Source organism: Diabrotica virgifera, chromosome 5 (genome assembly GCF_917563875.1).
Source record: "Diabrotica virgifera virgifera chromosome 5, PGI_DIABVI_V3a".
Classification (NCBI taxonomy): Eukaryota; Metazoa; Arthropoda; class Insecta; order Coleoptera; family Chrysomelidae; genus Diabrotica; species Diabrotica virgifera.
In genome coordinates, this window is record NC_065447.1 from 39,144,871 (window position 1) to 39,172,238 (window position 27,368).

Sequence of the window (27,368 nt, forward strand, 5' to 3'; positions counted from 1 at the left end):
TCGAAAAAAACGTTCTTAGCTAAAATATAGCTTATAAAAAAGTAAAAAAAAATGGTGTACGCGTTAGGTCTCTGGATCTCGTAGAACCAGAGTTATAGCCAATGAAAAATAGATTCATATTCACCAAATTTCAAATAGAATATTTCGACGTGAAATATCCAAAAAATTAAGCACTTTTTGGGGAAAACCCATTCTAACTTTTTAAAGTGTTTAAAAAAGCTGTATTTCTGTTTTTACAAAAAGTTTCTAGCATTAAATTTAAGCAAATTACGCTCAAAATAAAGTTGGCCCCTTTTGTTTTTGCAAAAGAAAATCGGGAAGACCACCCCCTAATTAGCAACTTAAATGAAATTAATCGTTACCGCTCCACAAATTATTTTACTTATGTCGTCTTTATATGATCTGTAAGTTTTATCGATTCAAAGTGCTTATTTTTGAAAAAATTTGGTTTCAAAATAAAATTTTTAACAATTTAAATTTTGAAAATATGCTTTTTTTCAAAATAACTTAAAAATTGTTAGAGATACCAAAAATCTCGAAAAACAAAAAAAAGTCAGATTTGCTTTTCTAAATATCATGTATTTTTTTGTTTTTCTGTTAGACAAAAATTGATTAAGATTTGGTGTTTCTAAATTTGCATATATTCGTGATCAATGACTCGTTCAACCCTTTTAACTACAGCCCTTTCAATAATAAGGACTTTGAACCGATGAAACTTACAGATTATATAAACAATATATACACGAGTTAAGATACTTGTGAAGTCGTAACGATTAAGTTCAATTAAGATACTAATTAGGTGGTGATTTTCTCGATTTTTTTACCAAAACCAAAAGGGACTAACTTTATTTTTAGCGTAACCTGTTAAATTTTGATGCTAGAAATTTTTTTATAAAACAAAAATGAAGTTGAAATGATTTTTAAACACTTTTAATAAGTTGTAATGAGTTTTCCCCGAAATGTGCTTGATTTTTATTTATTTCACATTAACGTATTCCATTTGGAATTTGACGAATATGAACCTATTTTTCATTAGCTATAACTCTGCTTCTACTAGGTGTAGAGACGTGATATATACACCATTTTTTAAAAAATTTTACAGGCTATATTTTTGTTAAGAATGTTTTTTTGACAAAATACTTACTATTTGAGTTATTTGCGAAAAACCGTCTAAAAGCGTGGTTATTTTGTTGAAAAAATGAACATATTCACTGCCAAATAACTCGAAAAGTATTGACTTAGTGAAAAAACTCTATAGAACAAAAGTTACTTAAAATTAGCCAGTTTATCTTTTTCCTGACTTTCTTTGGACGAATATTTTTTCACCCCCAAGAGGGGTGAAAACCATCCCCAGGGCAAAAGCACATATCGGCACAATATCACTTTTTTTCTTTGAATTGTTAGCTATGTGTATGCCAAATTTCATGTCAATCCAAGCGGTTCTTTAAAATGTAGAGATTTTGCAATATTTTACCGTTAAAGAATGGACTACAAGAAAAATTTGGACACCTTCAATATTATCTGACTTACTGTATTGTCCGCGTATCTAATCACATTAAGTGGTTCCCCGTTGATTTTTCTTCCCTATAGAATAAGAACATTTACTAATCTAATTTTCAGTCCCAGAGTGTTCCCACGTCAGATTTTCTTCATCTTAAAAAATGCATCTCTAACCTTCTATATACGTATCCTAATTTCTTAGCTCATGTCCCTTCCTTCAGCTGATGACACCTTATACCCCCTAAGAGGCGTCGGTGATAAGTTTTCTTAACTGTATATCCATTTTTCCTACTCCTTCCAAACCCTGGTCAATTCTTTCATTTGTCTCATAATTTTTCCTCTTTTCCTGTTTATTTCGAGTATTTGTTGGGACCATGCTTTCCTTGGTTTTCTTTTCTTTCTGATTTTTGTTTTGAAAACCTATACAGTGGTTATCAAGCAATAAGTCTGATAGCTCACGTTTTGAAGATCTTTTGGTTCCAACGTTTTAGAAGTTTTAGATTGTCGGTTCTTTAGACTTCTCGTTGTGTTAAATATATTATCCCAGATAGCACAAGTACGTTTTATCGACATCCAATGGACGTACATCTGTGTACATTGGAACGTCCAATGGACGTCCCGCTAAGGTCCGACGCTAAGGCTACGACGTCCAACGAACGTCCAGAGTTCACAAAACTGGACGTCCATAGAACGTCCGCTACAAACGTACAGTGTACGTTGTTAAAGCTTTCAGTGTACATCTTATGTACATTCAATGTACATCTGATGTACATTCAATGTACATCTGATGTACATTCAATGTACGTCTTATGGACATTTTTGTAGGGCACTTTTCAGAAAGCAATCTAGTGTCCATAATTTTTTGAATACATACATAGCAAACAGCCTTTAGGTACCTATAGGAAATAGTTCCTATAATACTAAACTTATACTTTAAAATATTACACAAAATACCTTTTTTATTTCTCTTTATTATAACTTTATTATAGAAACTTCATTAATACACGACTGCACTTGCACGATAAACAGCAAACACAAAGATATCACAGGATGTATTATATTGTATGTAATAATTTAATAAAGACAAAATTCGCCCTAATGGCGCCCTATGAAGCATGCACATTAAAAGAGGTTTATTTCTGTTCTGTTCTGAGTGTTCTGTTTCCTTCCAAACATTATTTCTTAGAACTTAGAGTCAGTACGGTTGTATATTGCAAGCGGGTTTGCCATTCTGTGAAATATCATAAATAAATCCTCCTTCAGTATTCCACAACAATTAACAGCGATAATCCCCTAAAAGTACCTGCCTAATACTACCTTTTACGACCGATAGCGTGAAGAGCGACAACGTTGTCAAGAAGATTCTCATTTAGTTTGGCGGGAAATTTAATAGTTACAAAATGCACATTTAAGATTTAAATTGGTATTGTCTAATTATTGTAAGTTCTATAATTACCGATGCGCGATGTAGCTCCGTTATTCTGAAAAAGTTTACCATCGTTTTATCATCATCTATTATTATATAGGTTTAATTAAAATAATTTTAGTGGTTCAGTGTTTTAATTCGACGATGAAAAAATATGTGACTACATTTATTAGAAGCTTCTTGTATTCTACTACTTAATAATATTGCTTTGATTAGAACAAGAAGCTATATATAATTACTGATAATAATAGTCGCGTTTTGTGTAAAATCTCCATGGACCACAAATGGATGTCCAATGTACGTTGAAATCAAACGTCCAATGGACGTCGCGTAATGGAGGTACATAGTACGTCCAGTTTTGGTCCATGAACGTTTGGACTTTAAATGTACGATATATGGACGTCCATCGGACGTTGTGTGCTATATGGGATGTCCTTACTGCGTCCACTAGCAAATTGTTTCGTATAATGTTGTTTACTAAGACAGTTGGTTTTCGTTTTGATTCAGAGCAGACTACAGGCTGTTCCGACCAGTGGTTACTAAGCATGGTTCCGCGGGTTCCGCGGTTCCGCAGGTGCCCTCTCTAACTCACTTTTTGCTTTTTGCTTTTTTTTCTAATTTGATGGGGACATTTTGAACTACACAAGTACCTACACACTAGGAAGTGTAACTGCTTAATAAATTTTTATTTTTGTGTAGCTACTTATAAATTAAAACGAAGAATACCTTTATGCAGTAATTGGAAAACAAAATTTATTAAGAAACACAGGGAATACCTTTGTAAAGATTTTGTACTCGATTTACTTGCTTATCGAAGCCATGGTTTCAACACTTTTTTAAAGAATAGCCGTCTGTACCTGCTAGCTCAAACTCTTGTATTTATATCAGCACGATCCATGAATAAGTTGTAAACTACAAAGGTGTAAAAATTCGGAAATTAAGATATTTAATGCAAGTTTTATAGGGAGTGTTATAAAAATAATCCCAAGACAATCCCTCCTTTAGTTCGTGATGAATTACGAACTCTGATGAATTACAACTCGAGTCGAAGGCATCATTACATGCTCGTTAAATAATATACTATTACATTTATTGAATAGATTTTATATTATTATGCACTGTTTTTAAAGTAGGAGGTGTAATTCAAATTTACCGCGCCGTAATGCTTGTTTATAATTGGTGCAATCTGAGGCAAGTTTACTCCACTGCCATGAAATTTTGACATTATTGTCATTTATGAAATTTGGACACTATTGTCATTTCATAGGTTAATTAAGTTATATCAACATCATACATATCAGGGGTGGCCAAGCTTCTTAATAGTCCGAGCCACTTTTCACAAGTTGAAGTTTTTCGCGAGCCGCAATAAAATACTTATTCAAAAAGTATCTATGGATAGAAGGTATTTACAATTTTTTTAACAGAACTTTTACTTACTGAAAACCGAAATACAATTACGAAATATTTAAACTTAATTACATTTTTGTTTTCCTTCTTTTGATAATTCTTTAGAATTTGGTGATTAATATGTGACTTCTCAGTAATTCTTTTAGATGCTGGTTAGGTAATATTGATCGGTGTTAGGATTTCACGAATTATAAAATAGAATAAAATGGTCCACACAAGTACGTTGTTCCTAATATGGAAATAATTCGACAAGCATTCTTTTTTAGGGTACCTTCTTGGATTCTGGTACAAATTTCCAAAATTCGGTATTCGGCGTCGACTTATAGTTTTATTTTCGAGCTTGATCTTCTTGCGTCTCTTTTAATTTTAATTCTCCATATGTTGTTTGGGTCATATATTGGTAATAATAAAAAATTCACCTTATGAACTATGTTCATTTCAAATGAATTCGGAAAAAAATGAAGAGACGATTTAACATATTTTAAGTCTTCAAATCTATTTTGGAGTTCGGTCAATATTCCTTCCGGCTTTTTTATATACCTACTCGTTAAGTTTTTCTAGTATAATATGGTAAAAAAAATTTTCTAAGTCGAGTAAAATGACTTAAATGCAAAATGTGTACCTAATACAAATAGACAAGGCGGAAACGGCGGGTTCGTTGGGAAAAATATTCCCATGAGATATTTTTGCATAATCACATTCGTGAGACATCCCAGAATAAGGTTCAAGAAATCGCCCAAGTGAAAAGTGGGCCAATTTTTTTTAATTTTTTTTTAAACAAATTGCAAAAATCACTATTTTTGGCCCGGACTAATTTTTTTTTAGGTTTTTTGGACCATTCTGGACAAAAAAGGTCTCTTATAATTTTTCCCTAAAGTTGATTTTTTTCGAGTTATAAGCAATTTAAAATTTGAAAAACGCGAAAATGGCAATTTTTAACTTTTAAGACTTAATAACTCGGTTAAAAATTATTATTATGAAAGTCATAGACTAAGAGCCGCTATAGGTGAAATTTCTTAATCATTTTAGGCACGATGGGACCCTATAACTTAAATAGTAGAACCTAAAAGAAAACGTTTGAACACTGTGCCGTCACTTTTCAGTGGGACATGCGTCGACAGTGGCGCATCAAACTTTCCACTTATGGACGGGATAAATAAATTAAAAGTTAACAGAACTTACTAACAGAATTAAATTTTTTTTATTTTTTTAAGTTCTATGTGATTAACACATAGGATTCATCGTGATTTTAACCCACCACCCCCTTCCCCCTGCCCCCACCATCAAAAACTTCATTTTTCGTTTTTATTTTTTTTTTTTTTGGTGGGATGCAATCAATTTTAAAATTTCAAAAAATTCACACGCATAGTTGAGGCTTTTATAAAACATGCCTATTTTTTATAGACCCATAGGTAGAGTGTACATAACCTCAAAAATTAAAAGATTTTTTTCTTTTCAAAAAAGCGTATAACTTTTTTTTGAGGAATAGCTGCCCGTCTAATTTTTTCTTAATCTTGTGTGTTTTATCAAACACTATATTTTAAATTTTTTTCAGATTTTTTCGTAAGTCTCCCCACCTTCAAAAATCCGAAAAACTGTTTTTTGGGGGGTTTTGGGGGATTTTCCCTATTTTATAGACTTCATAATATATCAAATCAATTTTGTTTTTATAGGTTATATGTAACTTGAAGTAACTGAGTTCTTTAGAATATTTAAAAATCAGAAAAACACATTCAAACCCCCCAAAACCCCCTTAAAAAACAGTTTTTTTTGGATTTTTGAAGGTGATCAACGTTACAGAAAAATCTGAAAAAAATTAGAAATATAGTGTTTGATAAAATACACAAGACTAAGAAAAAATTAGATCTGCAGCTATCCCCAAAAAAAGTTATATACTTTTTTTCAAAAAAAAAAATTTTTAAATTTTTTTGAGGTTATGTACACTCAACCTACAGGTCTATAAAAATAGACGTGTTTTATAAAACCCTTAACTATGCGTGTAAATTTTTTGAAATTTTAAAATTGATTGCATCCCACCAAAAAAAATAAAATCGAGAAATAAAGTTTTTGATGGTGGGGGCAGGGAGAAGGGGGTGGTGGGTTAAAATTACGATGAATCTTATGTCTTAATCAAATAAAACTTAAAAAAATGAAAAAAATTAAATTCTGGTAATTAGGGAGGGTATTTTTTAATTTATGTATCCCGTCCATAAGTGGAAAGTTTGATGCGCCACTGTAGACGCATGTGCCACTGAAAAGTGACGGCACAGTGTTCAAACGTTTTCTTTTAGGTTCTACTATTTAAGTTATAGGGTCCCGTCGTGCCTAAAATGATTAAGAATTTTCACCTATAGCGGCTCTTAGTCTATCAGAAAGTTACTAAACCAAAGTTTAAAGTCGCCGCTACATGATCCTGAAGAAACCTGTGTCATTAATTTACTACTAAGCTGTTATTTTTAATTAATAACAATGAGCGGTTAGATCGTATTGACTCGGCTGTAAATGTGAGTGCGAGTAAGATGCACAATTGGACTGCTGGAATGGCTTCTCTCTCGCACTCAGCATTTACAGCCGCCGCACACGTGCATGGCGCTTATTATTATTTCTTAGAAATAACAGCTTAATAATAAAATAATGACAAAAATTTCTTCAGGATCTTGTAGGGGGGCTTTAAACTTTGATTTAGTCGTATATTGACTTTCATAATAATAACTTTTAACCGAGTTATTAAGCCTTGAAAATCGCCATTTTTCGTTTTTTTCAATTTTAAATTGCTTATAAGTCGAAAACGATCAACTTTAGAGAAAAATTATAGGAGACCTTTTTTGTCCAGAATGGTCCAAAAAATTGTTCGGGCCAAAAATATTGATTCTTGCAATTTGATTAAAAAAAATTGTTAAACAAAAATTTGGCCCACTTTTCACGTAGGCGACTTCTTGAACCTTATTCTGGGATGTCTCACGAATGTGATTATGCAAAAAAATCTCATGGGAATATTTTTCCCTTTGAACCCGCCGTTTTCGCCTTGTCTAAAATTACAAATTACATCTGTAGCAAGAGTTGATGTATGATACAAATATCGGTCTGGATTCGGTTGATTACTGACTTTTACATTGCGCCACTCTTATGTAATGTTCGTTAGCGCAGTTTTCGATGTGTCATATCATTCTTATCTTGGATGGAAACGGAATTTGTTACAGTCTTTCATGTTTGTTGTCAGTAAATTAAAAGACATTTTGAAACACATATTATGGAACGATAATAATTTTTTTTAATCATATCTAATACAAAATTGAAAAATAACTCGGGTACAATCGAGAGCCACAAGTAATCCTTCAAAGAGCCGCATGTGGCTCGCGAGCCGCAGTTTGGCCACCCCTGTTATATATCATACATAATATGCAATTTGAGAATCTATTGAATTCCAATGTCTATTTTTTAAAAGCTGTTTGTTTTCCGATATTAAGGTTATGACTGGAGATTTAGATGTACAAAATGTTTGAGTTTCATTATTTATATAAACGAGTAAAGTGATCATGTCATGTCAGTATGAAAAACGATAGGATTAATATTAATTTACTGTTTTAAATATAGGATGATTTATATTTATTGTGTATTAAAAACTTTTGATATACAATATGTGCTTTTATTGAGCGGGGGCCCGCATCTCAACTGGAACCAGGGCCCTCGGATCTATCAGTACGCTACTGGTTCTGACGACTCCAAGAGGAAGAAACGTACGTTAACGGATGGTGGTCATCTCTGAAACAGAATGAAATATTAACTGTCTTTTATTTTATTAGTTTTACTCACATTTGGAGTACTAGGAATAACAGTCCGTTGGATTTTTACCTAGATATATTGACAGACTGTGGAATGCATATTTTATATTCCTCCTAGTCTATCCATTTATCGTCTGTTTGTCTTGTAAATTGTAGAAGGCGTGAATTTAGGTTGAAACCAGAATTTTGGTTCCAAAGTTACAAGTTTTAGATCTTCTGTTCTTTAGGCTTGTTGTTTTAAATACAGGGTGTCCCCGAAAATACTGCGTTCCTTAAAGGTATAGTTAGAAGGCGCAATGTAGAGCACAAAAGTCTTGCCGGTACTTCTTGAAGTGCATTTGTAAACACGACGTGAAATGTGGTTTCTTCACGACGGAGCCCCAGAACTGTGAAAAATCTTCTGGATCCAACTAATCCTCATCGTTGAATTGGTAGGAATTGACTCATTCTTTGGCCACCAACGAAGTCCCGAATTGAATGTACTGGATTTGTATTTTTGGGGACATCTGAAATCGTTATGTATGATAATCGACATAAAATACAAACAGAAGCTAAATTCCAGGAACGCATTTTTGATGCTGCAGAAACTATCCGATATAATTTAGTTAATTATGGCATTACTAATAACTAGATTTATTATAAAAATTATTGTCAATTAAGTACAAACATCTAATTTAATTTTAGATCACAAATAAACAAACTACTGATAGTCCGAGCATAATGTAAAAAACTAAATTAGAATTATTAAACGTTGTCTGTTGTATTTATAGTTCAGAGAAATAAGGGAAAAAAATATCCTGTTGGTGACACAACCCCCTCCAGGCCGAAACCAAATTTTTTGAGTAGAATGGAAATCTATATTAATAACCCATATGTTTCCTGCAGCCGATTTTGATGATATACATAGTTATAAACAAATGAAGATCAAAAAACGGTAAATTTTCGCTTTATTCGTCTATAACCAAAAAGTTAAATATTTCAAACAAATTTGAGAGTGAGAAACTCATAAATCGTATAAAAAAACTTCGATATGACGTTCGCTGAATATGTCTATCCTTATTGGTTGCTTAGAAAATTGCAAAATAAATAATGAATTTTGAGTTTTTATAAATATTCATAACTTATGTAAAAATTAACTTAGTACGTTCTTATTACACGGAATGGTGAGACTTCTGGTGCTTAAATCATACAATAAATTTCAAAGCAATTGGTCAAATAGTTTAAAAGGTATTTAGTTTGTTTATCCCAAATTAATTCTTTTTGCAACGCTATGTCAGAAAATAATGAAGTTACACTAATACTTTGAATAGTTTATGAAAGAAGATTTATACTATTAATTTATTTAAAAAAAAATTACAAAAATAATTCTAAATACTGCCAAATTATTTTACAAAAACATGTGAATTAAAAAAAGGGAGGGCTAACTTCGTCGCTAATTGTCCTAGGACAATTGTTTTTCTTTCTAAATGTGTATAAAAATTCAGTCTTTCCAAATATGAAAAAATAATTTTTCTACGGGTAACGGTTAAAAAGTTATTCTAATTGTTTAGAAATAAGCAAAAAATCGACGTATTTATGCAAAATAATTTTACACTGTTTAAAATTACTTTTTGTCATTTTTTTAATTAAGTAAATGTATCATCATCATCATCATCATCATCCAACCAATTTACGTCCACTGCTGGACATAGGTCTCCCCCAATTGTTTCCACACTTCACGGTTTTGTGCTGATTTTTGCCAGTTTTTTACTAATCCGCCTGATATCATCTGTCCATCGTGTAGGCGGCCTTCCTCTACTTCGTTTATCTTCTCTTGGTCTCCACTCCATCAGCCTTCGTGCCCATCTTGAATCTTTCAGCCTGGCTGAAGTAAATGTATGTAAGTAAATAAATGTTTTTCTTCCATAAACTATCAAAAGTCTTACTGTAACCTCATAATTTTCTGACTTATAGTGTTGCAAAATAAATTAATTTGGGATAAACAAATTAAATAACTTTTAAACTATTTAACCAATTGCTTTGAAATTTAAAATATAATTTAAGCACCAGAAGTCTCAACAATTTGTGTAATGAAGGTTCTAAGTTAACTTTTACATAAGTTATGAATATTTATAAAAACTCAAAATTTATGATTTATTTTGCAATTTTCTAAGCAACCAATAAGAATGGACATATTCAGCGAACGCCATATTGAAGTTTTTTATACGATTTATGAGTTTCTTACTCTCAAATTTGTTTAAAGTGCTTAACTTTTTGGTTATAGACGAAAAGAGCGAAAATTTACATTTAGCATTTGTTTATAATTATGTATATCATCAAAATCGGCTGCAGGAAACATAAAGGTTATTATTATAGATGTCCATACTATTCAAAAAATTTGGTTTCGGCCTGGAGGAGGATGTGTCACCAGAAAAATCTTATTTCTCTGGACTATGAATTTAAACTATAAACTATGTAATTCAGTTAAAACGCCTTGTATTCAAAACCAACACCTTTAAAGCTTAATAAATACATAATACAGTTGAGTAAAAATATAAAGTGTTTTTTATTGTAACTAATTGACATTTTATCAATTCGTTTGAAATTATTCCATATTTCAATAGATTTCAGAAAAACATTAAATACAAATAATTTTTCCTAGGTGCATGTACATTTTAGTAATTAATCCATAGTTACTTAAGTAAAAGTTATAATTTATGTAAAATTTCGAGCCTTAATTATAAAACCTTATTTAATTCAGATAATAGCAAAAATGATACATTATTAAAGCAAGAAATAATTATTTTGCAGGTAGGTACCTACTGATGTCAACAGCCCCAAAAATCACACCTCACATAGTAAATAAACAAGGGGTTGGATTAGGTTAAATTTCCACAGTGCCAACACGTTCTTCTACAACACGTTGCCATGTCATTTTAATTTATAAAAATAAAAATTCACTTTTATGGAGAATAATACAAAAATTTTCTTGAAAACGGTTAACTTTAAAAAAAAAAGGTTATAGGACTTTTTTGTTCTAAATTGTGTATTATATCCATACCTTAAAGGAACGCACTATTTTCGGGGACACCCTGTATATGTTGCTACTGCGTCCACAAGCAAATTATTTCGTGTAATTTTGCTTATTATTAGACAGTTGGTTTTCGTTTTGATTCAGAGCAAATCACAGGCCCTTCTGAAGATCTGAAGAGGGTGAAACGCACGTAAACCGATGGTGGTTATCTCTGAAACAGAATAAAGTATCAACTGCCTTTCATTTCATTTATTATTAATTTACTTAAAAGTAAAAAAATATTTATTCTTAACATATATTAACAATTTAGGTATAACAGTAAGATAAACAATCATAGTTTTTTTATGATATCGATTAGATAATTTATTGTTACACATATCGGAATAATAATTGAAACTAGAAATCAATTTTACACTTCTAGAAAAACAATCGATCTGGAAATTCCAATTTTTATTTGCATATCAAATTGGTTGAAATGAAACTACTAATTTAAATTAAATTACAATATTATTAAGAGGCGCCAATTTCAAATGCTAAATAGTTATTAAAAATTATTATTTATTGAGGTAACTTTTTTAATATGACGTCAGTGTTGCTATTAAATTTATAAAAATAGTCAAGATCATTCTATAATACAAACACCTCAACATCTTTGAATAAACAATATAACACGTGTCTTGGAAACCATCATTTAAATAATTTTAAACATAATCACTCGAGATTCGAGATGCAGCCTCCTGCTGAAACCTAGTAAATGGTGTTTTTTAGGGATACAGAAATGTAAGGGCCAATTTCTCATATCGAGTTCAACTCCAGTTTAACCTGAACTTTTAGTGAACGTCAGTTTAAAGTCAAAATCGTCTTTCTCAATTCACGTTCAACCGATGGCAGTTTAAACTTAAACGATGCTTGAACGCTGGAATTCGGCCGTTTAAAGAAGTCTGAACCCAGTCCAGATGATTTCATGGATTACGCATGCGTTGTATTAACACGAAACGCTGTCAAAATATAAATATAACCTATTTTATTATATTAAGCCTAACGATAAAAGATAACATTATTTTTGTTTTTATAACATTTATTTTTAATTATTAAAATGACTATTTGACTATAAAAACTTAAGTTGAACTTTATTCAAAAACAGCATAAAAAAGGTAGTCCAAAATGGCGCAACAGCTTTTTACCGTTTGCCATCTATTGGCATTTCTCGAAAGCTGTATAACGTGTACTGACATGAACGTGCAATGAGAAATGCATTCCAAACAAAACCGGTGAACCTGGTTCAACTGAACCATAGATTACCGCAGGTATGAGAAATCGACCCTAAGTTGCCAACATATTGTTTTAACTGGCGACCATTTTGACAGCTGTCAAATGATTTAAATTTAGTTTAGTTGAACATTTCAGCATGAATAGAATGAACAACGCTTCCAAATTGTGCAAATTTATTTTGAAAACCATGGTTTTGTTGGAAATACGTATCACGCGGTACGGCCATTTTATGGCCAACATAATCGTATATCAGAGCAATTAATTTGATTAAGCATTAAAAGATTTCGCATCACGTTTACTCAGTTACTCTAAACGATAATACCCATCCAAAGAGACGTCGTACAGTGCGTAAAGAAAAAGTTGCTGCTGTAGAGTGGAGCATAGAGAAAGACCTGAGTCCTGAGTCAGTATATCCGTCATCGTGCACAGCAGTTAGTTATGTGTTCATCTCCTTTATGGAAAATCTTGCAGAAAAATCTTGATTTACGTGCTTGCAAAATCCAACTCGTGCAAGAATTGTAGCTACACAATCAACTATCTAGGCGTAGATTCGCAGAATGGGCTGATATTGCCGTTGATCCCGATTTTCATAAGCGAATTTTGTTTAGCAATAAAGCTCACTTTTGGTTGAATGGCTACGTCAATAAACAAAACTGCCGTATTTAGACTGAAGATAATCCTCAAGTGTATGTTGAGACACCATTACATCCATAAAGATTGACCGTTTGGTGTGATTTATGGGCTGGTGGAATCATTTTTTCCTACTTCTTCAAAAACAATGCTGGTCAGAACGTTACGGTCAATGGTGACCGCTATAGAGCCATGATTACTGACTTTTTCGTTCCTATTGATTGTTCCAATTGATTTATTGAAGGAAACGTTTGATAACCGCATAATTTCACGTTTCGGACCCGTGAATTGGCCTCCAAGATCATACGATCTAACACCACTAGACTAATTTTTGTGGAAATATGTGAAGTCGCTAGTCTAGGCCGATAAACCTAAAACGGGGGGACAAACTTGGAGGATAACATTCGCCGTGTTATTGCCGATATACGGTCATAAATGTTGCCGATATACGTCCAGATATAATGCTATAGAGATATAATACCAAAATAAGTATTATCTTTTGAATGAAGTCCATTTCATGTCAATTTAAAAAAACTTCTATATTTTATTCCACTTCAAATTTCTATACTTACCTCTAAAAATCCACTCATTATTAGTACTTTAAGAGTAAAGCAGTGAAAACTATTTTTTATACGGCCGTGCTTAAACAGCCACTTTTTAGCACGCATTTCGTTTCCAAAAGTTGCACTTTCCCGCAAGGCGTGCGTGAAAGTAGAATATGCTTCTTTTCATGAGCATTTTTCAGTGCGTCACAAATGATAGAAAAAAAGGTAAGTCAGTGATAATATACATTTTAGTGACATGACATTTTAGTTAAATCTGACAGTTGTCAAATTTTATTTGCAATTTGGCATAAAAACAAATCAATTCTGTTTATTGCATTTATAAAATGGAATTTTCTTTGATTTGTATAGTCTTATAAATTGTACAGATTATATTCGTATATATATATTATATAATTCGAAAATAAATGCAATTTAACGCGTTAAAAAGAAATCGAAAAACTGTGACGCACTGAAAGATCCTCATGAGAAAAAGCATACCTTCTAATATGGCATTATAATATACTATAATACATGCAATAAACTAATATTTAGATATTATTTACTAATTTATTTCAAATGTATCTTATTTTGTTCATGTTTTAATGAAATTAAGGCAATAATTCGATGAAATAAAATTATTTTGACATAATATTTAAAAGTCAAATCAGTAGACAATTACAATGGTTTTAAATCGTCACCATGAAAACCAATATCGTGGTCGTGGTAACCCATTATATTGAAAGTTTGGTTTTGACCACTTGACAACCTTGTCAAAGAATTAATTTGTGTATTTTCACTCCTAAATAAAAATTGATATGACTCTATTTTTTGTGACTTTTTTCCAAACGTACGGCCCTAGAAAAAATATTGTTCCTAACTCATGCGGAAAGTGTCTTCCCCGCACTCGACTGCTTGCCCGAACTCCGCTATCGCGTCGTTCGGGTCAACGGCAGTCTCGTGCGTGAAAGTATCACTTTCCGCATTAGTTAGGAAAATAACTATTTTACACTTTCACAAAATTTATTATTTTTTTCACTACAGCTGCTTCGGTAGAGTGTCTTTCTCAAGTGATGTATTTATAAAAATAAAAAATAATATTAAGCTTAAGATACCTTCTTTCCAATGTTCAGCTTCTGCATCATCTCCTGTTTAGTCATTGACTCCTAGAGGTCTTTTTTTGTAGGTACAGTGGAACCTCGATAACTCGGATTAATCGGGACCACGGCTGATCCGGGTTATCGAAAATTCGGGTTAGCAGGAGAATATGGTAAAAATTAATAAAATACGGTATACCTACAGATAAACTCCGTTATAATTGAAATAACATGAAATTAGGCAACTTTTTATTCAGCTTGAGTGCTGATTCTTGAATAATAGGTCCAGACACTGATAAACGACGTTCGCGTTCCGCACAAAACCACACATACAAAGCGTCGTCGAGAGTCCCATTTTTAGCTTTATTAGCTTTGCACCGATTGTCCAAACTGTCTTTTGTTATCATTTTGAAACAAAATTCTACGATTTTATAAAACGGATGTGAACAATACGACTGTACGACACACAAAACAATGTTATGTTATTTAAGAACAGGGAGACTAAGACCATTGTTTAAAAAAGAATTTTTTATATAGTCTTTTAGTCGTTTTTAAACAATGCTAAGACAGTTTAAAATAAATAAAGGAATACAAGTGCCTGTTGTTTCCGATAACACAGGTCTGCGACATAAAAATTGTTTAAAATTGAATAAGTGATTTTTATAGTATTTTCAACGCTAATTTCGGGAAAAATAGTGAAAAAATTCCATCACGTACAGTTATTCCACAAACTGCTTGTCTATTTTTAGTTTTTTTTCGATATTTTTATACATAGTTCCGTACTCTAGTGAGTTTGAATTTTTGTTTTTTGGATCTTTATGAACTGTTTATTAAGCCCATAGTAGTTTTAATAAGTATAAAAAAATACTTTAAGGTATTTTCAGTTACTTAGCTGTTTTTTTACTATACAAGTTGTATGTAAAATAAAGAGTTGATTAGGAGAAACCAGCATTATTTTCATGTCGGTACTGGTCCATTGCCTCCCCTCCCTCGCCATCCACTTACTGACTCACTGAGCATCTTTCATGTCAGTGCCTGTCTGCCACAGTGCCCATCCCCCTCCCCATCACCAAGAGCTTCTGCTACCTGTTCTTCAGTTCACAGTATCTCTTCACTCTGTGCTGTTCACGTGCTGTGGTTACTAGTGATTTGAAGTAGTGATTGTGAGAGTAGTATTAAATGATATCTCGTGACACACGGATAGTTGGCAATAAAGTGTGAATCAAATAACTTTCAGTGATTTTTTATCGAACTACAAAGAACATAATTCAAGGCATCAGCCTAAACAGATTGTTTTCTTGTGCGTGTGAAGTTGTTTTATGAAAAATGGCTACCAGAAGATGTATCAACTCACCAGATTGCTTCTGCTACATTTGTGGTAACTATACAGTTAAAAAGCAACAAAGAAACATTTCCGATTTTGTTGAAAAGGTATATTTTGCGTATTTTGGTATAAAGTTGGGTGATCAAGACAAGTCTTGGGCCCTACACAAAGTTTGTTCAGTGTGTGTTGAAGAACTGAGACAATGGTTTCAAGGTAAAAAGCAGTCATTTCGTTTTGGAATACCAATGGTTTGGAGGGAGCCCAAAAACCATAGTGATGACTGCTATTTTTGTTCTTGCAATGTTCAAGGTTTCAATTTGAAAAACAAAAAGGATATTTCTTACCCTAACATCAAATCAGCCATTCGCCCTGTTCCTCATGGACCTGAAGTACCAATACCCTCTCCTCCAGTTTCTTTGGATGGTATTTTAGATGACCACGAGCCATTGGCTCAGCTAGGTGAAAGTGAAGAAGACAGTGATGGCTACGATCCTGGCACAACCGATCCCATTCCATTCTCACAATCTGAACTGAATGATTTAGTTAGAGACCTAGGTGTTCCTAAAGACTCGGCAGAACTTTTAGGGTCTAGATTAAAAGATAAAAATATGTTGGCTCCGGGTACGTCCTTTTCTTGGTATCGTTCCAGGGAAAAGGAGTTTGTATCTTTTTTCTCTCAAGAAGGTGACTTGGTGTTTTGCAGTGATGTTCCTGGACTTATGGCACGTTTCAAAATAGAATATGCTCCTGATGAGTGGAGACTTTTTAAAGATTCTTCAAAAAGAAGCCTTAAAGCAGTGCTTCTACGCAATGGCAATAAGTATGCTGCTTCTATGCCAGTTGGACATTCTGTTCACTTGAAAGAATGTTATGAAAACCTCGAACTGGTTTTAAACAAACTCTGCTATTCAGACCATAAATGGACACTATGTGGTAATTTGAAAGTGATCTCAATGCTGCTTGGTCAACAAAGTGGTTATACAAAGTTCCCTTGCTTTCTCTGTGAATGGGACAGTAGAGACAGAAAGCAACACTACATTAAAAAAGTTTGGCCCTTGAGAAAAACCTTACAGGTGGGGGTTAAAAATGTTGAGAGGAAAAGCCTTGTGGATCCCAAAAAGGTATTACTACCACCACTCCACATTAAGTTGGGGTTAATGAAACAATTTGTAAAGGTGTTGCCAAAAGAAGGGGAGTGTTTCAAGTATCTCTGTGGACAGTTTCCTGGTTTATCCGAGGCAAAACTAAAGGAAGGAGTCTTTGTCGGACCAGACATTAGAAAACTGATGAGAGATCCCAATTTTATGGACAAAATGGAAACAAACGAAAAAGCAGCATGGTCATCTTTTAAACTAGTTGTTACCGGTTTCCTAGGAAACAAAAAAGATCCTAACTACAAGACAATCGTCGCAGACATGCTCGACAACTTTAAGAAGCTGGGATGTAACATGAGCATTAAAGTTCATTTCCTCCATTCACATCTAGACTACTTCCCTGCAAACCTTGGTGATGTAAGTGAAGAGAAGGTGAAAGATTCCACCAAGATATCAAGGAAATGGAAAGAAGGTATCAAGGAAGATGGAACGTCAACATGATAGCGGACTACTGCTGGATGCTAAAACGAGATGACCCTCAACGAGTACACAGCCGGAAAAGCAATAAAAGAAGCTTCGACGGAAAGCAAAAGCGTTACTAAAAGGACTTATGAGCTTAAAGAGAAATGTAAGTGTACTAGATATGTAGTTTATAACATGTATTATACATGAAATAAAATCCTTTAACTTAAGAAAAAATTTGAAAAATTGCTAAAATTTTGTTATTATACCAAAAAGTAATTCCTTTTTTGTGAGAAAACCTTACGTGATAGAAAAAAAATGGATTGCATTTTTGCAATCAGCGCTGAAAAATACATAAAAATCAGTTATCAAATTCCAAACAATTTTAAAAAATATTTTTTTTGTAAACCTGTGTAATCGGCCTGCCGCCGTGTGCCATGAGTCATTTTTGCTATCGTATAGTTCAAATTACACAAATACACATTATCTCTCAAATATTATATTACATACATTTTTATTGTTGAAATGTTTGTCTGATGAAAATCGGTCCGGGTTAGCCGGACTCCCTGGTTATCGGGGGCCGACTTATCGGGGTTCCACTGTACTTCTCTGACCGGTTGTCTTCAGGAACCACCTGGCTTGACCTTGAGCAGATGGTCGATCAGTCTGTGTTTTTTCGGTACATCTTCAGTATACAGTTTCTGAATTTAAGGAGTTACTTAAGAGGTAACTTAAGGAATTTACTTTTGGCTTGGTCAAAGAAGTACCTTGTCATGTTCTCGACCAACTCCCTCAGTGGTGTGTACTGGAGTCTTTCTCTGATGGTTGAATTTGACCTCCTCTCATCCCATGTCGACCCGTCAATTAACATGCTGGGGCTGCATATAGTATCACCGACCTAACGTAGGCCTGGAACAGCTGGATTTTCTTGGCCTTCGTTAGGAGTCTGGACCTGGACCTGAAAATATAAGATTGAATTAGTATTTTCGCTAAATTCGCTTTTACCTTGATTTGCTGCGTGTGCTTTCTGAAATTAAGTCTTCTCTCGAAGTAGGTCCTAAGTACTTGACGGATGCATCTGAGGAGCAGAAAAGAAAAGAAATCATTTGAAACGTGGAAACATGTTGACACGTGAAACCAATTTAAAATTAAAAAGGGGACTATTATACTCTAAATTATGGATTGGTTAGAAAGGTTAAAGTTAAAGAATTTCCTCAATAAATAATAATTTTTAATAATTGTCGCAGAATAATAATAATAGTTTGACCATTTAACTAGCTTCAATTAATAACATTGTTACACAACTTAATTAAGTAGTTATAAATCAATGTACTATGCAAATTAAAAAGGGAATTTCTAAACTAGTAATATTCTCAGTCAATTAGGAAAATTTCATGTGTAATTAATGTGTTGATTTAATGAAAACAAAATATATAATAATAGATGCACGTTTTAGTCCCCGCTTCACGTGTTTCTACAGAATTTTCCAAGTTTAGAAGTTGTAATAATTTTTTGAAACCTTGCAAATAGATTTCTAAATACTCGGTAAATTTTAGTTAAAGACATTGTCACTGCTACAGCTTTGCGACAATTGCAGTCTACTGAAGTACTGAATAACAATAACGCCCTGAAAATTGACATTTGACATTGACATTTAATATAATTACCAAAACTATAAAACACAATAAAATACCGAAAGAATGCGGAACTAGCAAACTAATTCTATTATTCGTAAAAGGAGCAAAAATAGTCAAAAATCTACACACTTATTAAATACTACCCTAAAGTTTACAACTAAAATTTTACAAGAACTAATGAATCGGAGAATAGTATAGGATAAAAGTTACACTGCCAGTCTAGAAAATATTAATAATTTGCAAACACAAATTACAAATTTGTTAGTACAGTGGGCAGACGATTTTTAATAAATTGTTTCGTTCTAGCCGTCCTAATAGATGGCGCCATTATACGATTACTACTTGAGTGAAAAGCTTTCACGAGACGTTTGTTGGTCTTTGAGTTTTCATTGCATTCAGATATCTGTACCATGTGAATCTCAAGCAACCTACATTGGTGAAACTGCAAGGAATCTGTCTATTAAAAAAATAGTCGAATCATTTCTCATAAGGGTGATTGCAAATTAAATGAACCTACATATGTTGTGGCAGAAGATACAATTAATCTAGGCCACAAGATAGATTTTAACTATGCTAAAATATTAGCCAGAGAGAAGAATAAGTTTAAAAGAGCTTTTTTTGAGAGGGTATATATCAGCAAAAGTGATAATAACATCTTAACAAGAGATCTGAGATCCAGAATCTTAGCAAAATTTACAACTACGTTTTGACTTTCGACTAATCTGATTTTGCGTCCAAGTAATCTATCTTAGCAAATCTAGTCAGTGAAGCAAGTTATCGGGGAGGTCCAAAAATTAATATTTCAAAGACAAACTGGATGGCAGTTTGAAAAGAATAATGTAGATCAAGGTGTGCTGTCTCTTGATGGAGAATAGATAGAACGGGTAAACCATTTTAAATACCTTGGCAACTGGCTAAATGTAAATTGCGGCTGTGATGAAAAGATAATAACGAGGATCGAAATATCACCTAAGGCTTTTATGACCTGAAAACCATTTTTATATAACCGAAGCCTATCGATGAATATTTGCAATAAGGTCCTGAAATGCTATATGCAGTCTATATTATTGTATGGTTGTGAGATATGGACGTTAAAAACCACAATGATAAATAAGTTAGAAGCATTCGAATTGTGGTGCTATCGACGAATCCTAAAGATATCGTGGGTTTCCTACACTTCCAATGAAGACGTTCTCCAAATGATGAATTCAGAACGTCTACTCATAAACATCATCAAGAGTAGAAAAAGAGAATACTTCGGCCATATAATTAGAGGACCTAAATATCATCTACTTCGCCTTATAATACGAGGAAAAGTGGAGGGAAGGGACGGATTGGTCGAAAGAAACTTTCATGGTTGCATAATATTAGACAATGAATGGTGTGGTTCCACGGTAGAATAATTATTTCGCGCAGCAGCCCATAGAGAAATGTTTTACGAACTTGTAAACATGATGATGTCCAACGGCACCTAAAGAAGAAGAAGAATCTATCTTAACATTCTCTTTTTTAATTTTTTGATCAAATTAGCTAGGTACTAATTCAGTGTGTTTTTTTGAACTTATTTGCTAAATACTATTTTCTTTTTGATAAATATTTTTGAATTTCCCGCATAACTTAAGTTGGTATTACAGTTGGTAGTACAGTAAAATCTCGATATAACGGATCTCTAATTAACGGAATTCGGATATAACGGACAAAAAATAAGATCAAATGTAAAAAAAATTGAATACAAAAAATATGAAAAATTGAATTCTAGAAGGAAAAACAATGGCAGGATCTGGGCACTGCTTTGTGCCAACGCAGATGGATTGCATGGATTGACTTGTATAATTTTTGGTAAATCTCGTAAACCTAGTTTTTATGGTCAAAGATATAATCTCAAAAGGCATCATCTGCCCGTTTCATATTATAGCTCTAATAGGGCATGGTTCACCAGAAATATTTTCAAGAAAAGAACCTGATAATACCGCCTAAAGAGGTGAAATGTTTATTGATTTTAGACAAAGCTCCTGCTAATCCCCCTGAAAGTATTCTACATTCAGAAGATGGCAATTTTAATTGTATGCTTTGCCAAAAATACATCGCTTATTCAACCCATGAATCAGTGCATAATTTTGTCACTCAAATGAGTATATGGGCCATTCCACGAACATACGCCTGTTTTGGATTACTTCGACAACGAATATTTTACTGTGCAACATAAGAAGTACGAAAGTAAATGGCGCTAATAGTTATTCCAATAAACAACAATGTAATTTGCAATTTACTTTCGTTCTTGTTATTTTGCACAGTAAAATATTCGTTGTCGAATTATTCCAAAACAGACGTATGTTCGTGGAATAGGTTATATAAGTTATATTACAGAAAGTTTTTAGATGAAGTAGAAAAGTAAAAAAGTAGGGAACAAAACTTTATTCCTTTTTGTACACTGTATCTAAATACAGTATCTACATAATTTCAAAAAAAAATTTCATTGATTTTAAACCTATTTTTAGAACGGACTTTCGGCTTCAACGGACATCACGTCCCACCAATTAGTCCGTTATATCGAGGTTTTACGTAATACTTATAATTTCCCTATAACAGTAATTTAAAAATATCATTTTCAAAAGTTTTTTTTATTTTCAAACTATCCATAAAATTTCTTCTATTTTTCTCTTTCTGTTTCGTGAAATGGTTTGATTACTTACAACAGTCATTATATCGTTTTATGTTTCAAATTTTAATTGTACAAATAGTTATGTGTATGTGTTTTAAATCTTTAACTAATTTTTTATTCACTATAAGTTCATTTTTAATGTATGTCAGTTTTTTGCGTTAACCCAACTTTCTTGTAAGTTTAAAACTTTTTGTAACACATTCAATATGCTTAGCAAGTATTTTCTTTGTAGAACCTTGAAAAACGAGTCAATTTGGACAGGAAAGCTTGGAATAAAGTAAATAGTATGCTCTAGCAAAGCCCTATCTTTATTTGACTACCACGCCCAAAAAGAAAAAAGTATTTTTATTTTTTACAAAGTAGTCACAAAGTTTGGACCACCTTTTTTGACTAATTCATACAGTTGTACGTGTGTGTTCTTACATATTAGACCCATTTGTAAGCAACCCGTGTATGTAAAATAAGCCAAGTCCAATTTGACCAGTTGCAATAATAAATTCCACGGTTTAACTGCAACTATGTAAAGCTTATTTCCTACACAATTCCTAGTTAGTAACAGTAGGTACCTCGATAACTGTAAACCCATATATTCTTAACTTTAGTACCGCTCAACAGTGCGCAGAAATGGCCTTGGGCATACTTCCTGTTCAAAATACCTTCCTTGATACTATCATTTGTTAAACACAGATAAAAATATAGAAAGTTAAGGAAATAAGCTTACGTTTAAAGTTGGCAAGTGGCAAGTGTAGCCAACCTTATATAGATACACGTCTTTTACAAATATGCAAGGAAGTCGTGTTTATGATTCATTCATTACTAGCGGAAAAAAAGTTTTATTTCTGCAAGCTGAAAGTTCCTCGGCGATTTATGCTCGATGCGAAAAATGTTAACTAGTAGGAATGTTACTTTTTACGATTGGCAGTACCGGGTGCAAAAAGAAATTATTGAAGACGGAGATAGAAAGTCAAGTGTCTAATTTATTAGGGATTGTAACACTCTAACTACCACAGAAAGTTGGGGGGTTAATTTATAACAGTAAAACTCATACTAACTATGGAAAACGATTGTTAAAGCTTCATCTAGAGATATACAAGCAAATCCAGCCTATAGCTTCGGAACAAAATCGATACTTATTGCACTGTTGGATTGCTTGCTTGACGTGGAAACGTAGTTGGATCAGGGTATGGCATACAAATACAAGTGTCCTGATCCAGGATTGATTGAATGACTATGGTTTGAGACGCGCGGTGGATAAGACTGAGGAGGTAGTCCTTAAAGACCCGATAAAGAGAGCTGAAATTGTGTTTGATTGTGCGGATCATTCCCAAGAAGTACCTCAAGTACTTGAGGGTGGCGTTACAAAGGAATGGGAGTTGGGGAAAGCTCGTCCGGGAGTTGACCTGTAAGGAAAGAGTGGTTGCTCTGGAGAGGGTAATGCCCAATAATGGAGGACCTAAATCCGAAAGGAGAGAAAGGTTCTAAACGGTGTTGTTCAATTAGTCATCCTCTACATGGCACCAGTCTGGAGTGTGGAGTGCGGCTGTGGAAATACAGGCGTACAAGACGGTTTTTGTACGCGTGGACAGAATTAATCTGTTGTGGGTAGCAAATGCTTACAGGACTGTGTCTGCTACTGCCCTGTGGGTGATCACCAGCTATGTCCCCTTCCATATGTTGGTGAGTGAGAGAGAGAGGATGTTTCAGTTTTCAGTGGAGAAATAAGAAGATAGAAGGGGAGAAAACGTTAGAAGTGAGAAGAGGGCCACATCCATTTGGGATGTAGCAGTACGAGTGGGATGCAACGGAGAATGTGGCACAATGGACGAAGTCACTGATACCGAATCTGCGGCTCTGACTGGATAGCGGACACAGGCGCTTAGACTATTATCTGACGCAAGTGCTCACAAGACACGGGAGTTTCCGTAACTACTTGCACAGAAAGGGCGAAGTGGACAATTATTTGTATTGTGGGATTTCGGACACTGCTTCACATACCCTTTTGGATCGTATCAGATGACACGCTCCAAAAGATGCAAAAGAGAGGAATGAGATAGAGACAGTATTTGAGTTTGCGAGGGAGATGGTAGCAGGGGCGGCCCGTCGGGGTAGGCAAGGTAGGCGCCGCCTACCCTCTTCAAATGTAGTACAATAATATAAATTATTAATATAAATTACTTATTTCAAAATTGTAATTTATAAATTTTGACACAATACCTACAATAAAATAGCAAAAATTATCCAAATTATTTTTAAAAATATCCAAAAAATTTTCTCCGTAGTTATAATTATTGTACGCTCCTTGTAGTATCAGTAGTACTGTATAAGATTTTATATTTTTCCTTGGTCAGGCACTTGAAAACGTAGCCTGAAATAGAACGACGTCAACACCGAATTGACGTGCGATCTCTCTCTGTTTACGCGAGCAGGCCTGCTCCGTAGGCCTGCCTCCATAGGCCTGCTATAGCGACCGTATTCTACGATTTTGAAATAGCGGCTAGGCACAGAGTCTTATAGCCGGACCTACAAAATTTTATCAGTTGCTTCTCTTGTGTCTTGTGAAACTGTTTTAAATAATTGTTTTTTGATTTTGGCTGTTATTAGTAGGTTAAGTATTGAATAAAATAGGTAGAAGTAGGACAATTTAAATTTGTTTATGAAAACTGAATAATAAACAGGTAAATTTGAGATCGGTCTATTGAAGGGCATTTTAATTTTATATTAATTTAGTAATAATCCACTAACGACAAATAAATCTGTGAATAGTTATTTGTCAGTGGTCCATTATATTTTTATTGTGTTTCAATACAATTTGGATAATTTAAAGTTAAACTGACGAATTGTGTTATTAGATTATATAGATAATTAAAAATTTAAAGCGAGGTTAATTGTTAACTTATCAATTTATTCGAAAAGTAAATTATTATTTGATACATAAATAAAATAAGTAATATTTGACGTTGTTGAAACGTAGGTGTGTTAGTTTTATTGGTGGAAAAACTTTAGTCATCGAATATGAATATTTTAAATGATGTAATATGCAGTTTTATCGAGACGCCTTTTTCAAGGCGCCAAAATCAAGAAAGGTCAGAAATTATTTCAATGGGCCGGCCTTTATCAAATTTAACAATTTTATCCACAGATAAGACAAAAGACAATCGACCATTTTCGAGATCGTTTAAAACAATATGGTATGAAAATCATAAATGGCTAAGCGGAAGTTATTTTAAAAATTCACTTTTCTGTTGGCCTTGTCTGTTGCTCTCAAATTTGAAGCAAAATGTTTGGGTGAGTCAGGGATATTCAGATTTGAAAAATTTGTCAGCTAGTGTAAAAAAACATGAATCTTCGAAAGAACATTTAAACAATTGCTTAGGTTTAAAACGGTTAGAAAAAAATAAACAAACTATTGACAGTGCTTTAGCTGGACAAATTTCTCTATCTAATAAGATAATAATGAAGAAGTTGAAAAAGATTGAAGAAGTTGAAGAAATTGATGTTACAATTCTGTTAGTAAAACAAGAACTTGCATTTCGCAGTCGTGATGAGAGCCATAATTCTTCAAACATGGGTAATTTTAAAGAAATTTTTAATTTAGTAGTTAAACGCAATCAGGAAATCCAGGATCATGTTAAAAAATAGAAGGGGTGTTCACGGGTTTGTCAAAAACAATACAAAATGATTTAATAGATTGCCTTGCCGATTACGTAAAAAATGAAATTTCAACAGAAATTAATGAAAGTCAATTTTTTTCTATACTAGCGGACGATACTACTGATATAACCGAAAAATCACAGTGTACTTTAACAATCCGTTTTTGTTAACAAAGTTGGTCAGGTAACAGAAAGATTTTTGGGGTTTTTTTATGTTAGCGAGAATAGATCTGCAGACGCTCTATATAGTTTAATTTCAAACGTGCTTGAGCCATATGATTACAAAAATAAATTAATTGCTCAATTTTACGATGGTGCAAGTGTAATGGCTGGCTCTTTAAACGGATTACAATCAAAAATTAAAGTAGATGCTCTAAAAGCAATTTTTACACATTGTTGCGCTCATAGATTACATTTAGTATTGCAAGACGGCTCAAAATGTATTACAAATTGTAGGATATTTTTTGTCGCCTACCCGAAGTATATGTGTAGCCTACCCGCATACTGAGGTCACGAGCCGCCACTGGATGGTAGGGAAGATGGATGAGAGATGCGGAATAAAATGCGCAACTATGTGAGAAAAGTGATGTCGATAAAAAATAAGGAAGTGCGGGAGCTAGATCTAGTTCTAGCAAGTACCGATGAGACAGAACTGGGCCCGCAGAGGTAGGAAGAAGTGGAGACAGTATAAGAGTAAAGACAAGTACGAATAACAGAATAAGTGAGGAGGAAATGGTGAAAGGCCTGAAAGAGTCACAAGGCAAGTGGAATGAGGTGATTTTCGACTAAGGTCCAGACAAATTTTTACACATCAAGAAGGCACCTCAAAAAGGCAATGAATTTTGCAGTGGACATCAGAATTTATCATTGGATCATGGTTCATGGTAGACAAAAAATTCAAAAAGATTTTATTAGCTTATGAGTCTCTCGAGGTAACGCTGTCAAGTTTCTTTTAGTTTTAATGACTACTGACTTTTTAGTATCACTCATAAGTCAAAACAACGAATTTTTTACAGAAAAAGGTGAAAATCAGCATATTTATTATTGTCAAACAAAATATAAGCATAAAACAAAAAATATCTCGACAGTGTTACCTCAAGGAATGTCTAAAGAAAATATGTATAAAATTGCAGGTGAGTCGGTCAAGTAGTAATTGAGTTACAATGTCTACAGGCTTTGAAAAAAGCAGTTTTGAGAAAAACGCTTTTAAAATATTGTCAACTTTTATATTCAATTTTTTTTGTCTGTCAAATCGTAACGTGATGCACACCGAAGCTTGTTTTTGAATGGCGGAGTAATTTACAAAAGAAAATGAGAATAGCTGTTGACCGTTTCTCACTACGCTCAAACGAGCTGGCACGAAGATGCTGCAAAGCGAGTCGAAGGTAGGGAGATAGCAAGTGTTAAATATCCCTATCTTCGACTCGCTTTGCAGCAGGTTCGCGTCAGCACGCTTGAACGTAATGAACAACGGTCAACATCTGTTCTCATTTTCTTTTGTAAATTGTTCCGCGATTCAAAAAGATATTCCGGTGTGCATCATTTTACGATTTGACAGACAAAAAAAAAAGTTAAAAATAAAAGTTGAAAATACTTTAACCGCTTTTTCCTCAAAACTGCTTTTTTCAAAGGCTGTAGACATTGTAACTCAAAAACTACTTGACCGACCCACCTGGAATTTTGTATATATTTTCTTTAGACATTCCTTGAGGTAACGCTGTCGATATATTTTTTGTTTTATGTTAATTTTTTATTCAACAATAATAAATGTGTTGACTTTTGCCCTTTTTTGTGCAACAAATTTCGTTGTTTTGATTTCTGAGTGATACCAAAAAGTCAAAAATCGTTATAACTAAAAAACCTCGACAGA

At 33.4% G+C, this 27,368-nt stretch overlaps 1 long non-coding RNA gene across 1 annotated transcript; it reads right to left on the reverse strand.

The window, feature by feature from the left end:
• Positions 1-7,943: 7,943 nt before the first annotated feature.
• On the reverse strand, positions 7,944-18,666 carry LOC126885016 (uncharacterized). The gene is made up of 3 exons (XR_007698225.1): positions 14,688-18,666; positions 11,156-11,339; positions 7,944-8,095 (listed from the first exon to the last, which is right to left on the reverse strand). It is a non-coding gene; the product is annotated as an uncharacterized LOC126885016 (long non-coding RNA).
• Between the last annotated feature and the right edge of the window lie 8,702 nt (positions 18,667-27,368).